The sequence below is a fragment of the Anser anser genome (assembly GCF_964211835.1).
Source record: "Anser anser genome assembly, chromosome: 3".
NCBI lineage: Eukaryota > Metazoa > Chordata > Aves > Anseriformes > Anatidae > Anser > Anser anser.
In genome coordinates, this window is record NC_139722.1 from 18,578,073 (window position 1) to 18,590,516 (window position 12,444).

At 37.6% G+C, this 12,444-nt stretch overlaps 1 long non-coding RNA gene across 1 annotated transcript; it reads right to left on the reverse strand.

Annotated features, from left to right (window-relative positions):
* Positions 1 to 1,870: 1,870 nt before the first annotated feature.
* On the reverse strand, positions 1,871 to 8,339 carry LOC310897214. Its single transcript, XR_014582133.1, has 4 exons — positions 8,191 to 8,339; positions 6,989 to 7,060; positions 4,961 to 5,117; positions 1,871 to 2,126 (listed from the first exon to the last, which is right to left on the reverse strand). It is a non-coding gene; the product is annotated as an uncharacterized lncRNA (long non-coding RNA).
* Between the last annotated feature and the right edge of the window lie 4,105 nt (positions 8,340 to 12,444).

The window sequence follows — 12,444 nt, forward strand, 5'->3', positions numbered from 1 at the left end:
TTCTATTATTTTTTTAGAGCTTTGTCTTCAGATCAATAAACAGTCAGAGACGCTGTTAGGTAGAAGGTATTTTAAGTACCATTCTTCTTGCAGTGATACTCAGGCATGCCCTACTACCCCAACTTTCAGGCTTTAATAGGATGGTTGTAAATCATAGAATCATAGAAATCTAGAGTCAAGTGGAGCCAAACCTCAGTTCTACTGATGGAAATAAAAAGTAATCATGACCTGTATTATCTGACAGGAATTTCTCTGGCTTGACTGGCGCTCATAGTTTAGATCATTTCCTTAAAGCTGATGAATCTCATGTAATCCAGGAATGGGGACAAATTTTACCAAGGCAGTTTTATGTATTCTCTCTACTCCCACGTTACTTACTCATCATCATTCCGTATCTACTAGTGTCTCAGAGATACCTTGGTAGTTAATTAATATACCTTCACCTTCACGTTCACCTTCACCTTTTCTGAGCTGTCATTTTAGTTAAGTGGTTGACTCAAGTGATATTTGCAACATGTCATTTTGTTAAATGTCATACATTATTTGAGAAGAATTCTTGTCATAGTGTACCCAAAGACATAGTTTTGGCACCCCAAAGTCATTACCAAATCAAAACAATAAATACTGAAACATCAAATCTCAAATAGGAACCAGTAGTGAGTATATAAAATTCATAGCTGCATAAATTGAGCCAAGTTGTAGGAGTTGAATGAAAAATGAAGTTCCGCACATGAGGAGACTCAACACAGAATTTGAACTGTTCTACCTAAGAAGAAAGAGTATTCAAACTTGATGACTTGCTTAAACTAACTTGTATTAAGTCAAAATACAACTATCACTGCCTGGAGAAAAAAAAAAAAAAAAAGATTAAAAAAAAAAAAAGGAACAGGATATAAAGATAAGCTTCTTTGCCAGGCTGGGGTACTCTCTAACAGGGAAAATTCCCACAAGAACTGAATTCCTAGCTAGGAAAGCACCTGAAGGATGTACAAAACAGATAATGGAAAGGTAGAACATCTTTTCATGCTGTCAGTGTGAGTGAGGTAAGTATCAGTTGATATCTATTATTTTTTTCCCTGTTTTTTTGTTTGTTTGTTTTGTTTTGTGACATTAATAATGTTTTTAATTGTAGTGATTTTTTTAAAAAAGAACTTTCACTTATTTTTTAAGAAAGATTGTATTGAAATTGATGTAACTGCAAGTGGTAAAATCAAAGCTGTGACAGTCCTCAGAACTGGGAAACTGAAAGCTCTCAGTGTTAGTATTCAGTACCACAAAACATTTCTAATGGGTTCTCAGAAGATACACATCACTTTCCGGAGTGGGCTATGTGCTGTTAATGCAGGAGTCTTTGGAAGGGACCCCCAGCAATGTCAGTAGCTCTTTAGCATATAACAAGAGAGTGGGAAGACATTTTAAATCTCGAAGAAGCATAAGTAACAGCTGCTCAGATAACAGTTCAACTATTTAATGTTAGAGAATTTTATAGTCCTATTAGGTCTGCAAATACATGTGCACACCACTGCTCTATTAGGTTTTGTATTCTTTTCCTACAGTAGTAATCACAGCTGGGTTGCAGCATCACAAAATGACTCAACCCTGCAGTCAGACCAACCCTGCCACACCAGTGCATGTATGCCATGACCCAAGACCTCAGAGGGGCTCCTCACTAACAGTAATGTGTGTTCAAATAACTCCAAGTGATGGAATTAATCTCATAATCCCATTGTGGTGGTGTTCCATTTTTCATCTTTCTGTCAATATCAAATATTTGGGGCTTTGGAAGAACTGGTTATTAATGTAGAATACTTTGGTATAGCAACTGGGTAAACATTAGTAAGTCTTGTTTTATTCATTCACAAGTTTTATTCATTCACAAGTCCTTGAACAGGGTTACTTACAAACAGTGTGCTGGAAATGCTGCTTTCTGAAAATTTTAGGTTTCCTGTTATTGCCTGGGGGTAAATCTGCACAATTTATTACTGAATATAAAAATTATAATGAAAGGAATGTGTATGTACAAAGCAAAACTCTCTGCTGCTTACCTCAGCTTCTTCTTCCATAAAACCTAGCACCCGCCCCCTGGTTGAAGCATGTCTTCCCAACACTGAGACCTTGTTCTCCTGCTAAAAAAAATGTAGATGATTATGTAACAGTGCCACCTGGTGCTACCTGCCAACACAAAAGCTTTAACATGGAATTAAAACACAAACAAAAGGCATCAACACATTTTATGACATTAAGCATATGATAATATGTTGTTTTAGCCCTTGTACTCTGCTATAGCCTTGTTTTCCACTTTTATCATTATGATTTACAATGAGACCAAGTTTAATGGCAATTTACTCTGAGAGAGAATTGCTATTAGTTTGCACTGCAAACATACAGGAAAATATGAAACCGTGTAAATTATAAAATTATAGACAGTGCTATTGTACTAGTAATTATGTTTTCTTTTATTGCTGATACCTGAAATACTTCTATTACAGGCTCTAATATCTAGTCACCAATTTAAGAGTAAATAGGTGTATGGATGCTGCTGAAACAAAGGTAGTGGAAATATGTTTGGGAGGTAAAGCACAGCGTGAACAAATTCAGCAAAAGTTTAGCATCAGTTGAAAACTGGGACTTTATTTTATTTACTCTATTACAGTACCTTAATGAAGAAGGCATCCCAAACAAAAGAATAGCAAAATAATGTGATACAGTGAAAAAAAAAAAAAAAAAAAAGGTCTCTGTTTCTTACCAAATTTCCTCCTCTTAAAAGGGTAACAGCCACCTTGGGTTTATTCTTCAATTATATATTTATATGCACACATACATGCACACACATAAATTTATATGCAAGAAATGCCCATCAGCCATTAAAATATTATTATAACTCCTATTAGCTTGACAACCCTTGTGACCTCCCATGGAAGCATCGTCAGAACCACAGGAGGTTTTCTTGCTTTCAGCCTTGGCTGTAATAACATGAAGCACAGAAATGCTTCATTCCAGGCACCAGATGGGCGGGTAAGTTTGTTCTAGTGTCTTGCCACCAGCTTGTAGACACAACAGACTACAGATAACTGTCACTAAAACAAAAATACTTACTGGCTTTCAAATGATTTTACCAAATCTGTTGCTGCAGTATGTTTCTATTTGTCCATAATTGCTTTGAACCTTTAGTTCTTGTAATGCAGAAACTTAAAAGGGTAACATAATAAGGTCTTCCCAGGCCATGAGCTTGTGCTCTTCTCTCTGTGTTTTTACGATTGTTTGTTCATGGCATCAGTCTGAAATGAGCACTGCTCATTAGAAACAGCAAACAAGACATACTGACTAAAATAAAACTTCTGCACAGAGGTATCCCAGCAGCTACCATGTCCTGGAGGATTTTTTTTTTTTTAACTTTTGTGACAGTTTTCTCTTCCACTCAACCAATTGCTTTGCTCTTTTTGAAGACTGGCACCTTTTCCCCACGTATGATTCTCACTTTTGTCCTCATATGGAAGAAGAATCAAGTGAAAGTCTGCTGTGCAAGATACATGCTCTCGCAGCAGATGGACCTGGGTATGTCCAGAAGCTGATCTAAGTGCTTAAGAGCCAAATCATCCAGACTCGATCATCCCATGTCTGCTGTTTCCCACTCCTGAATTAAAAGCTGATGAAACATATGTGAAAGTCACTATTTTTCAAAGAAATCAGTAACCTACGTGCCTAAACTCCCTTTTTTTGGGTTCAGGGAGGATAATGATTATAATATCTTCCCTGGAACTAAAGAATTGGTTTCTCCATTTTCCTTAACTGGGATTCAAAGTCAGGAGAGCCTGACGGTGATTGCATATTCTTAGCTCCCTCTGGATTTATACCAGATGGGGAGGCCCAACATACAAGCCTTTCTTCTTCTTCTACTTAGAGACTGAATTCCTATTTTCTATTTTTTCAGTGGGTCCCAAATTTTCATTATTCCTATAAGCAGTTGTTTGTTGGAGGATTTTTTTCCCCATTTTGAATAAATACTGGAAAATCACATTTAATTTTAAAACAGTATCAAGAATTACAAGTCACATTTGGTTTATGTGATTATTAAAATATACTAGTCCTAAAGCTGAAAATTTAGGGGAAGGGAGAAAAATAACAGGCAAGGTTGAAAAATGGTTTATTATTCAGGGATCACAGACCTCTAAGGGCTAATCACTGACTGCTTTTATTATGCAAAACGGCATCTGGTGTTCAGCTTCCACATTTGGAATAAGTGTTGTCTAATGAACCTGCTATTCCACACTTGCTTTCTACTTTTAATATCCTGTTAAACACACTGATGGCTTATCTGCAGTAAGAATCAGAGTTTTAAAAGGAATTAAATGAATCTATCCAAAGGTACAGAAATGTAAATCTAGTTATTAGTTAGGTCACTGACAGACTACCTATTAGTTTGCCTCTTTTTAGGAAGAGCAAGAGATGCACAGATGTGAAAGGGGAAAAGTGTCACAGTTTTGATTTACTTTCCTTTCAATCTTTGCAGAATGGCCTGTGGCTTGTTCATAGAAAGGCCAGGAAATCCAATCCAATGGGGAGAGCCTAATTAAAGATTATAATGCAAGTTTTATTTATTTATTTATTTATTTATTGAGACATCATACCTAGTAGAGCTGTTGCAGGGGAGACAGACAGGTAGTGACATTGGTGGTTGATTGGGTGATGTGATAACTGTAATCTAACATACTTATCCTGGTTCAGGTCCCCTCCTCCCCTTCTCCTGCTGTACAAGGCATTGGAGAGCAGGTGTGAGAGCCAGGTAGTTCTCTTGTGTAGGACAGTAAGACAGAGCATGTGAACTGTGTATGAGATAGATGAGCCAGGGCCAAGAGCTGGAAGGGATATGCTGTGAGAGCTCATGGATTGCATGTTAAGTATTCAGTCCAAGAGCATCTAGAGCATGGGTTATACAGGTGTGACTCCAGCCTGTACTTACCGGTCTGCAGATGGGATGGTTCTCAGGAACTGTCTTGTGGAACAGTAGTGACGGACCAGGAAAATGCTGTTAGCCTTCAGTATTATCCCATGAAGACAAGTGGGATCTTGTCCTCGGCTCACTTGGGGACCATTCTACAGAGCATGTACCTGAGTTCCTACCAGCATGGTATGGGTTTCAGGCAAAGGAAAAAAAAAATCCAAAAGATACAGTACAGTGGTTGAGTTTGCAAGTTACAGGATGCAGAGGAGCAAAACATTCCTTTATCTCCCCACTGACCAATTTACAAAAGCACCTAGATATAGGTCTTGAACTCTCTGTGGGATTCATCTGACCAAGTGTAGACACCTAAATGTACTCATCTAATCGTGAACTGGTTGTCTTAATGGGTGCCCTGTTACCAAGTGACTCAAGTAGGTCAGCTGAATCCCCGTTTAAAAGAGTTTATCTCTCTCTGTTGACTACAAAGTAAGTCTCCAGTGTCTAGTTCAGATGTAGATGTCTACACTGTAGATGTCTAAAGTTAATGAGATGAATCTCAACCACAAGTGTCCTACCCACTCGGGAACACAAAAAGAGTTTGGAGGCAGCTTACTAAAATATACAAATGAAAACATAGTTCACTTAAAACACTCCAATTCCAAGTACTCCCAGTAGTGAGAAAATAAAGATCTGGCAGAGGGCTAGTTTAACCCTTCCTAAAAAGCACTGACAAGTTGATAGTACTGTTGGTACCGGGTATTAGATTTTATGTTTTTGCTACATGCAGAGCACTGCTCATAGAGACAGGATTAGGCTCGGAGGAAACTGCATGCCATCCTGACAGTCTTGGTAATGTCACCTGATGGGTTGAGATCTACATTGTAAAAGAGGTTCACAAATTAGGTAAAATGATCAGCATCATGATATGAGCTAGCAGAGGTCATTTTTCTACTGATTTCTTGCTGGTTCTCATTTGTTCAAAACAGAAGAACTTAGAACAGCTGCAGTAGTGTCTGGGAACTTAGTTTCATTTTAGATCAATTGTTGTTGGTTCAAAATTATCTACACACTTGTGTTTTATTTAGTGGCAAACAGCTATTTTATTTCTTAATTAGGGTTTTTGTTTCATTTCATCCATATTTCATTTTCCTAGTAAATTGAGAAGATGGGAGATTTGTTATAAATCATGTTGTGCTTTGGGGAAAGCAGGCTAAAGTTACATACCTTTTCTTGAAATATATCATAAGAGACAATTCAGTTACTGATGAGGCGTGAATGTACCTAATGACATATTCTGTAGGGTGATTTGTTTTAATTGTCACAGTGGGACCTGTTATTACACAGTGGTAGAATGGGTCACTGCATTATAAAATTAAAGCTGACGCAAGGCATTCATTTTTAGCTTATTTGTAAATTTGAGTATTTGGGATAAAAATATGCTGAATATGGAGACAGAGTATGGCAACATGCACAGCAGTGGCAAATGTCTCTTAATAATAAACAGCTGTGTGAGGTCAGATGTTAAGGAAATTCAAGGGAGTGGCACACTGGTATTCTGTCATACGTGTATTAGCCCAAATGAAGTCAGGGGAAACATATCTGAGGGTAGGAATAATATCTATTACCAGAGGTTACTTTTCAATGGCAATTAAATATGCTGGCTCATATTAGCATTTCTGTGCCATAGGATGTGAAAAATAAGCCAAAACACTGCTGTTGATGGAAAGAAATGTGATTAATTCACTGAATTTTCAAGCTGTTGTGCTGTCATCCCATCAGATGACACCCAGCCATTCCTGCACAGGCATCCCAGTGGAGCTTGCAGTTGTATTGAACTATCGGGGCTACACTGAGATGAATAAGTTTATTCAAAGTTTAAAAAATTAATAGATAATTGCTGTAACAGTGGCAAAAGGATGGCTTTTCTGGTTTTGTGTGTCTGGTGTTTGTGACTTCCATTTCTGCTCAGTGATGGGTTATAACACTGTACCCAAAGGCACTTCAGAAGAACATAGTTTGTTCATGTGTCCATTTGCTGGTCCTTACCTTGACTGTCAGTACTGAATTCTTTTGAATAAGGACCTCACATTTCAGTATCTTAAATAGTAGCACCAGTTCCTGTAAATATCACACAGGAGGATTGTTTTAGGCAATGTTCAAAATTAGTGAAGACACTGACTTAATTTAAATCTCTCAGCTGACCTCAGAGAGACAGATCCTTTGTCTCTTTATCCAAATTCAGTCATTCCTTAAAATGAATCATGACACAAGACACTTCAAAAAGCTACCCCTGGAGTTCATTTTAACTTTCCAGAAAGTGAATCTTGAATTTAAGTGGCCTCATTACCCAGATACTAAAAGACAGAGGTTATCCTTTGTCTTTTGTGAGAGCTTATCACTGTTCAATCCTACCCTGGAACTGCTAACATACCAGGCATCTTTCAACTTCCAATATTGAGTGCTGTGAAGGAGTAACAAAATCGAAAGAAGTTTCCAGAAATATTTTTTCCTGCCTTTTTACAGCTCTGGGGAAGAAATAAGTCAAACTGTCCTGAGAAATGTAGATGTAACTGTAGTCTGTGTTATATCATAAATACTAGTCCATCAATATCATTCTGAGACTGGAAGTAATAAAGTGAAGGTAAGACCTATGGTGTACTATGAAATGGTGGCTTTCCAGAAGTCACCATGAATTTTCTCCAAGCCAGGCATAGATATCACATCTGGTATCACGTTCAAACTACAAGTATTATATTTTTTTAAATTTTACAGGGGTGCTGGGACAGCATTTGAAGTCAGCATTTAAAATATGTTGAAAACATAGTAAACAAAGGCATAGCTTTAGACTCTTCTTGAGGCAATATTAACACTGCTCTATTCCACAAGACATACTACCACCTTATTCTTCAGGAGAGTGCAAGAACAAGGCTGCAGTTCTGTAGCCAAAAGTGAGATGTCAGGAAAGAAGAATATTAACAATTTGCCTATTTTTAGAACTGCTGGCTCAATATGTACTGTGAAAGTACTATTGAGAATATAGGTGCTTATTACATGGGCATTTGCTAATTTACAGATTACCCTAATTATGTTCAGATCATTTAGCTATACATCAATTTGTACACCATTTCCTTACGGCAAAAAATGCAAAGTGTTTATTCACCTGCAAAAACTGCCAAACCTCAGAGTACATACGTATGTTTACACAGACACATCCATAAACATGTGTGTTTATATGTCAACATACATACCCAGAGAACTGCAATGAAACATTGTTCAGATGTAGGGCAGTGTCTTTCTGTTCGTGGTTCATGTTTTCTTCGTTCTCTGTGTCCTGTAGCCAGGGGGACTGTATTACCGTGGTATGGCTTTGTGTACAACAGAGCTGACCCCCCATGAGGAACAGTGCTGTGGCTCAGAAGCAGCATCACAGTGCAATTCAATGCCCACATGCACTCCTGTTTCCTAGGGTAAGGAAGTGATAGTGTTATGTCAAATTCTTAGAACTGAATCTTTCATTACTGTCAAACACCAACAAAGTTTTGTCCTCTTATGATACTTATCAAATAGTAATGCTGTATTGGTGGCAGCAGCTTAAATTCTCTTGAACATAGTTTTATCATTAGCATACTGTGCTACTGGGCTCACTCCATGCAGCTGATGCTTAACTACTATATTTCCTACTTTTTCTTCTCATTTATCATTACTTCATTATGACAAATCATCAAGTCTTACAACTAGACGTGGGAAAGATCTATGTGATCATTAGTAAAGCATTTTTTCTTCCTTTCTTCCACCTAGCCTTAAATAGGTTTGAAAATAAGCTTCTATCCACACATTTTAAGAGCTCCCAAACACTGCCAACTTCAGTTTAATTCTTTTAATATTGGCAGGGGTTACAGTTCTTAGTACTACAAAATCTTTTAAAAATCTCTTTTCCCTCCCCCATGATGCTTAATGTGTGATAAGTAAGGTCTATCCTCTTTCTCATCTTTTAATCAGGAAGAACCTGTAGAATAACTGTAATTTCATGGATCTGAAAATATATGCAACACTTTTTTCCTTCTCTGCAATCCTTCACTTCAGTCTTGTCACAGGATTTCATTAAGAAAAACTTTGGATTTCTTAAGTTGCTGTTGAGCTCACTTATTATTGCCTTGTTGATTTCTGCTAATCTTTTTTTCTGTGGAAGTTTCTCTGCCTTACCCAATCTTTGAAGGTGTTATTGCCTCTTCTAACTTTAAGCATCTCACTTTGCTTTTTCAGTTCTGTCCAACAGACTTCAGGAAATTAAAGGAGGGAAGTTACCAGTGATGACAACTATCTAGGAGCTTCAGATAGAAACAGTTTCCCATTTTGAATGAACTACTTCTTGCTGCCTATTTTATAGCTAGCTGACAGCCTGTCTGTGTTTTTCTGAAGCCAGGTCATCAAATAGGTCAATCTATTACTGCCCTGAATTGAGTCTGCTTTGTGGAATTTTTCAGTGCACCGACATACATTTGCAGTCACTTTCTGCTGCTACTCCTCAGCTTCTCTCACATTTTCAGGGGCAGACATGATTAGGTTTAGATACCTTATTATTTTCATGCCCAGGACTATATGCTTTAAGTATTGCTTTATCTGGAGGGTCCCAAATAAAATTTTAACTTTTATTTCAGACTGTTGTGAAGGCCAAAATGGATTCAGGCTTTTTATAGCACACTGGTGACAATTAAATATCAAACTCATCAAACACTGGACAATTTTTATAAAACTTTTTACAAGCTCAGTTTAGTTACATATGTTAAAATGTTAGCATAAATATTCAAGTATGTTTAATGTGCTTTTCAGTGCTATTACAGCAGACAGTGTATGAGGTACCTTTTTCTCAATATGCTCCTACACTCTGCAGTAGCTGACATCATCTGTCCAGACTGACTACAATTTACATATCTGTACCTGAACTGATTATGTACTGTGTAGTTAGCAGCAAAAAATAGAGACATGAAAAGCATGATTCAGGTGCACTGCACTCTAGAAGAACATGTAGGTCTCTGCTGACAATATGGGAAGTTGAGTGACTGGATTATAGGTAGAATTTTACGTAGCTATCTTAAGTCAAATTAGATATGTCTCTTTGTGAAAAGACGTGCTTCCATGCTTTTCATGTTACTGTTGGATTCGCTGCCATTGGCTCATCCTAAGAATTTCTGTAGCAGTCTGCTCTTCAAAGCTGTGGAGCAGGATTTTCTCCAGCCTGCTGCATTCTGAAGTAGGTATTATCTTTTGCTTCAGTCTGATATGCACTGTTACAAAAGCTCCAGAGCAGAAGTATGCAAGGCTTCTCCTCCACCCCCCTGATTTAAAGCTCAGCTTGTTTTGATAAAGACTTACCATTTTAACAAAATAGAGAACAAAGTGACATGTTTAGTACAGACGCACCAAGGCAGGCATCTGTAAGGTAAATCAACATAGCTTGTATAAATCCTCTCTCAGAAATATCCTCTGGAAGGCTTGATGGAGAATCACTTTTCTGTCTTAGTAGTGCTCACCTCATTTCCACAAAGCTCAGTAGCACTCTCCCTCCTATTAAAAAAAAAATAAAAAAAAATCGATTAACTCCATTCACAAAATCATGAGCCATAAATTTTGCTGTCAACAGCAAGGCAGGTAATTGTTAGTTTTATACTTCCTTCATCGAACCAGATAATCAACATCTGGCTGCAAAAGATCCATACAAACTAAATGTAGATGAGATATAAGTAATTTTGGACTGACAAAGTTTTCTGAGGAGTTAGTCTAAACCTCTACTTCATATTGAATGTCTGACTTACACGAATGAATAACACAGTGATCCTTCTCCTTCACAAGACTGAGTGAGTTATCATTTGCTCTTCCTATTTCACAAGTTCCTTCATCCTTAATCCTTTCTCTCCAGAATTTAAGTAATTTTTAAAAATTCCTTAAGACTTTTTTGATATAAAATCCTTAAAAGAAGATTGATCACATGGAGAGTTCTTCAGTGCTGCAATGGCCGGATCTTTTCTCTTTGCCTTATATCTTTGGAGGTTTTCCCTTCTTTTAAAGGCCCAAAACATAGAATCATACAATATCCAAGTTGGAAGGGACCCACAAGGATCATCGACCATGCCATCTCCACTGGCTTGGTCCCATGTTGCTTCGCAGGTAGCCTTGGAGTCCTTTCGTTCCTTCCTCAGAGGTCCTCAGCATGGAGTCACTTGTGCACAAAAGAAACCTGCCAAGAATCTTGCTAAATATCTAGGGGTGTGCAACTCTGCAGCATTGCATAACTAACATATATGCTGTTTAGTAAAACCTAATTTGGGGTAAAATTTAACTTGTTCAGGGGTGGGGGAAAGCAGGTAATAGCTGCTCTTAGTTAATCACCTGAATATATGGATCAATCCGAAATAGCTAATCATCTGAAATATATATTGAATGTCCATAGAATGAACATGCATTGTGATAATGTTGTAGAACAAAAATGATGATTCTTTGCTTCAGGGCCTTTCTGGCATTTAAAGTAATTGCAATAATGGATAAGCTAAGTTTATTCCCAGATATTGCTCCAGTAAAGACAAATGATAATTAAAAAATAAAATAAAAAAATAGCCAGTGAACTTAACACTGGTAAAATGAGCAGAAATTGAGCAACCCTTAAATTCACAGAGACAGATAGACAAATGCTGAGTATAGCACTAGCTGAAAGCTCAGCTTTTAGCTATTAAGGTGGAATTTCTGATCGTTATTGAGCTGTTTAAGTGAGAATTGGACATTTTCCATCTTTATAGACTGAACCGCTGCATAGCTTGGACAGCAATAGGAAGAGAAACAACAAATAGGCTGCAGTTGCAGCAGTACTATTCCCATGCAGAAACATAGCCGTAGGTTCTTGTCTCTGTTCCTGCTGCTTATGCACCATTTTTTTTTTTTAAACTGAAAAATGCATAAATAGTCTCTGAAACAAATATTCCTCGTGCCTCCCTTCTTCTATCATACTCAAGTCATTTCTTTGATGTGGTGGAGAATCAAGTTCCCTCTTGTGTGTTCACTCCCAGGCTTCCTGGAATGATAAATCTCTCATTCCTTGAGAGACTTGGGCCAGCTTCAACTGCGGTGGTGGAGGCTGATTGTGCTACATTCACAGCTATGTAACGTCTGCGTCTGGATCTCCAACATGAAGTGGACTTCTGATTATAGAGATCCCTATGGCTAGGGCTCCTTTCTAAGGATCACGTAGTGATCATGTAGATCCTTACAATTTAACTATAAGCATCCTGTATGATAGTTGGCAAATTGCTTCAGGTTAGCTATTCAAAGATATCTAGATTCTTACTGAAATCAGAAGTTATATGAGATTTAGACACCAAATACTGAGGACTTTTGTCTTTTCTGTGCTTCCCTTTTCCATGCACAGACATAGAGATGGGACATGGCATTCCCTTCCCTTGGGCAAAGACGTAAAGATAAATACATTACAAACTATGGATCAATAAGATATT